Below are 5012 nucleotides of genomic sequence, written 5' to 3' on the forward strand. Positions count from 1 at the left end.
TTCTATTCATTGGTTGATTCTAGTATGTGCCCCATCAGGGGATTGAACCTGTGATCTTGGCATATCAGGACTTTGATCTGACCAACTGACCTGCCCAGCCAGGGCTGATGGATTTTTAAAACATGGTTCAGAGAGTGAGGCAGACCTGAAACTTGGTCCAGTTGGGGTCACAGCTGACCTAGGAAATAGGACGTTGGTTTGTCATGTAGCATCGATAATCTAGGGCCATCACGGTGGTTTGGCTAGGGAATGGGAGAGAATAGGATGAGTTAGTAGCCCACAGTTCAAGGGTAGTTAAGAGACAAAGAAGAATGGGCCCTGTAGGGATTGCAGGGAACTACAGCAGAGACCTGGGACTTTTGCCACAATCAGCTGTGTCACCACAGGAAGGCAGGGCCGCATAGGGTCATTTATGGTAGGTGTATGAATATATGTAAGTGACCTTCATAGTTTCATAACAATCAACAAAACTCCATTTCCTGGAAACAAAATAAATTAGCATAGTTTTCTTATTTATGGTTCTTGAATGGCCCACAACTGTAGGGTTTTGGCCCCTATCACCTATGGTGTAGGAAGCAGACTGTATAGTCAGTCTGCACTTCACACCCCACTCTGCCACCCTCTTCCTGCTCCTCATTCATCTCCATCAGTAACTCTGTCTTGGCCAATGTTTACTTAGGAGAGTCATACAATTTACGTTTCATTCAGGGCAACATAATGGACATTCACGCTCCCACAGACAATGGTCAGAAATTACTGTCGGAATTTTGTTGCTGAATTGATGCGCAACAAGCAACTCCCAGGTCGAACCCTTTTGAAGACTCCACTGGATCAGGGAGAGCCTGCAATTGTCTGCAGACCAGGCCCTCACTGAGGACCAGGGAGTTCATGCCCATGAACGCGTTGATTTTTAAATTCTCTTTGGCAAGAACATCCCTTGTCCAAGCCGGATGAAGTGTGTGCTCTTAAATACCTATCACATCCGCATAAAAAAAAAACATAACATGATACTCAATATTTCTTTTACCGATATATGCTTTTCTTCATTGTATGATTATAAAAATTTTGGGTTCTTTTCCTTTGTTTTGTTGTTGTTGTTTTCATTTGCTATCCAATGCTGGTATTTCATTAGGAAGGGAAAGATTCGATCATCAGTATCTAGTGCTTTTATAATACTTTTAGCTTTATTTTTCATACTGACTTTATATTTATGGTTAATGGGTCTTTTCTGGGTTTGTAACCAAGTAAGTCTTCTCGTGATAAAAGGTGAGGAAGTGGTACAGCAGGTTCCCCAAGGTGTTGAGTGCTGGCAGGAGAGCTGAGATGGGGATTTATCACATTTGAACCGCCCAACGTGGCCGTCACTCATTTGTTCATTCAAAAATATGGATCACCTACAAGACATCAGCGAATAAAGTATAACACCAGTGTTAATTTGGTCTTTATGCCTAAAGAGCAGTGTTGGTTTGGTGTGAAGTTGGGCTTGGAGGGAGGGACGACCACAGGCAGACAGATCAGCTGAAGGACGTTTCAGTGATTTTGACGAGACGAGGGTGTCTTGAGCTAGTGTAGCATGTGGAGGGAGACTAGAAGGATGTGAGCTCCTGGGGATGTGAGCACGCAGGGTGAGTGAATGTATGATGGGGGAGGGAGGAGTCAGCAAAAACAGGCAAACAGGGGGTGCACGTGCTGAGAAATACCAGGATTTGAAGGAAAGAGGGTGGTGAGTTTATTGTTTGGATGCAACGAACAAGGACTCTGTAAGACATCCAGGCAGGGAAGCCCAGAAGCGGGCTGGAGCTGGGAGTCGGAATGCAAGAGGAAGTGTGCAGCCTGAAAGTTGGGAACATAATGTTATCAGACTTGATTAAATTATCAGGCGGAACATGTTGAATAACAAGAGAGGAAGCTCAGGACAGAGCTGAAGAAGGACAATGCTCAAGGACAGGGCCAGTCTTCTTTTCCTGTATGGTACCTGATGGTAAATACTGTACAGTTTTTCAGGCCGTACGGTCTCTGTTGTAACCACAGCATTCAATTCTGCCTCGACAGTGTGAAAACAGCCCCAGACGATATGTTAACACACGCACATGGGCTGTGCATTTTTTTAAGGAAAACTTTATTTCACAAAACAGGCCCGATTTAGTGGAAGGGCCCTATTTGAAGAGCTCCTAGTCAGGGGGATGAGAAAATGAAAAAAACAAAGCCAGAGTGGTGTAGCAGAGCCAAGGGGGCAGGGGCTTCAGAGGGGGAGAAGTCTAGAGTATTTTGACTTTTAACAAAAGAAATAAGACTTTCAGGTCAGTCTGATATTCTTTGCCTAATGGTGGACTCGAAACCAATTCCATTACATCCAAGAATAAATCAATCATTTAAGACTGTCCTTCATGCAAAACTGGAAACTTAATTATCCCTTAATTATCCATTTGGTAAAACGTTAATTTATGTAGATTATAGGATACAAGTAAAAATTGTGTTCCTTTTTTAGAAATCCTTTTTAAAAAATCTTTTGCATTTAAAAAAGACATTCACAATATCTATTTGGAGATACCTCAGATTTTAACTCAAGAGCTCACAAAGTATCCTTTTTAGGTTGTTGTCAGCTCCCGGCCATTCTTGCAAAAATGCAGAAAACAATGCACTTTGCAAGACTTTTCAGGCCATTATTCATCAGTCCTCTATGCAGAGCCCTGCAGGCTGCCCAGCTACTCTGTCTGGGGAAATCTACGCACAATGAGGTGTGCCTAGATCCAGTCCACGAGCATGAAACACCCCCAAAGTCACAAATACGTGGTTCTTTCCATATCCATGCACTGTGAGGCAAAGCCACAGAGAGCAACTTGTCCTTGGACGTCTCTGCATTAGTTTGAGCATTTTTAGGAGTTTAAGGATTTTTTTTTGAGTTATCAGTGGTTCCTCCTGTCTTGCCGTTGTCACTAATGTTTTCTTCTGTAAGTACGTATCCTTATCTCATTCCTTTTACTTCTTCCTATTTCTTTTCCTAACTAAAAAGTACTTACTGGTCTTTGAAAATACATTATTCGACTCATCTCCAGATTGCAAGGCATACGTGCTCAAGCAATTTTCACTGAGCCCCTATGCACTGCATATTTTCCGAGCCCTAACATATTAGCAATTCCAGTGACTTCACAAGAAATAATAGCTCCACTGAGTGTGTTTTCTGCCAAACTCTCCCATTTCTGTTAAACATCACTTAATTGATTTTTTTAATTTTTAATTTTGCATGTAGTATTAGATACTTAAAGCCTCATTTTCATTCCTTCCTTGATGGCCTCATATTTTCTCTCCTTGGATCCTTGTAGAGATTTATTTCTTAAACAAATAACTCAAAAAAAAATCACCACCATATGTTTTTCTTTGGGCTCAGGGAGGTTTGGTGCTTCTTATATCATCATTATGATTACTTTCACTCACTTTCCAATTTTGTTCTTATAAAATGCCAATTTTGTTCCATCATTTTAATCCCATGGCCCATTTTACTCTGCATGACTGATTATGTTTTCTGTTCTGAGATCCTAGTTCTTTAGAACTTCCAACAGACTGAAATCTAGTTTGAAATTTGAGTTTCTTTGCAGTCTCAGCTTATTTATCTCATCAGCTCCCTTTGTATCTCAGTTTTCATTCCTAATCCGTTCCTTTCCATTTCATACTTTATTTTCTGATTCTTACAGTTCAACGTTTCTAAATTTTTTTCCGACAGCATGCAATGATTTGATTTTTTTTTTATTTTTTTTAGTTTTTGGCATTCGACCTTTTAAAAGTTATCTTCCTAGGGACGGAATTGCAAGAAACATTTTCCATACTCCCCTTTGGGCATGCGGACACCCTGGGAGGTCCCTCACTGTCTAGTTGAGTGTTAACACACTGTGTCTTCAGACTGGAAGAAGCTGGATGTCCAGTTAATGTATAAAACTCCAGTTTCAGTTAGAATGAAGACTAAGCTGTTCAAACAGAGACCCTAAACCACAGTTGTGAACATAAGATAGACATCAGTGCTTCTTTCTCATTTAGCAGTCCGCCCACTAGACCACTGGGTTAGGGTTAGGGCTAGGGTTAGGTTTAGGGTTAGGGTTAGGGTTAGGGCTGGGTTAGGGCTGGGTTTCTCCATGTTTTCATCTCAGCGATTTCCTTCACTGGCAGGCCAAGGCTGAGCCATTACTGTACCATCTTTCAGGCTGAGAGAAGGGCAGAGGCAGGGAGTGAAAGTCAGTTCATTCCTTTTAAGCTTGTTCCTCGAGCATCATTTCCACTCACATCCTTGCTGACAACTTACTACATCTCAACCATCCACTGAGAGAGAAGCTAAGGTAATTTTTAGCTGCATAACAGTAAGATTAGTGAGAATTCTGTTACTGTGGAAAAAAGAGAAATGAATGTGGACAGAAAAGGGCCCCAGCCTCTAATCGTTCTACTCACAATTCTTGCTTCTCCTTTTTTTCCCTGTAAGAAGAAAGTTTTCCTAGATGATACATATCAGCTCTCCTCCTCCTTTTTGTGGGCGTGCTGCAGTGAATATTTCCCCAAGCTCTACCTCTCTGTCAACTGGCTGCCGACTGTGCATCTCAGAATAGAAAGCCTTCCTCACTTCCTGTCCCTTGCACCTCGCCCTGCTTCACTGTTGTCCCCGGCTGTTCATAAAAGGAAGGGAAGCTGACAAATGAAATTGTCATGAGCCCATTCAAAGAATCGTTGAAAAGTGTGCAGCGCAGACAATGGAACGTGGAAAATGGGAGCAAAGGGACATCGGCTGCGTTGAATGACAGTAAAATGACACAGTCCAAAGTGGCTTCAGATACTGTAAGTTAGATGGAGAGAAAAAATAGCCTCTTTTCTACTAGAGATGAAAACACATCATTGGAATCACTGGGGAAAGCAAGGAACAGGTTCGAAACATCTTAAGTTCACACTCGGACGGTGCAGAGCTTTCCCCACGCCCTACCTATCAGGCCCGCTGTCATTACTTTCCTCGACGCTGGCTGCATCGGGACCTT

The 5012-nt window shown here is 42.2% G+C and overlaps 1 long non-coding RNA gene across 1 annotated transcript; it reads right to left on the reverse strand.

Annotated features, from left to right (window-relative positions):
• Positions 1–1162: 1162 nt before the first annotated feature.
• On the reverse strand, positions 1163–4684 carry LOC128627758 (uncharacterized). The gene is made up of 2 exons (XR_008392058.1): positions 4438–4684; positions 1163–1394 (listed from the first exon to the last, which is right to left on the reverse strand). It is a non-coding gene; the product is annotated as an uncharacterized LOC128627758 (long non-coding RNA).
• Between the last annotated feature and the right edge of the window lie 328 nt (positions 4685–5012).

This window comes from Artibeus jamaicensis, unplaced genomic scaffold (genome assembly GCF_021234435.1).
Source record: "Artibeus jamaicensis isolate MK-2021 breed Jamaican fruit bat unplaced genomic scaffold, CSHL_Jam_final contig_467, whole genome shotgun sequence".
NCBI classification, from domain to species: domain Eukaryota; kingdom Metazoa; phylum Chordata; class Mammalia; order Chiroptera; family Phyllostomidae; genus Artibeus; species Artibeus jamaicensis.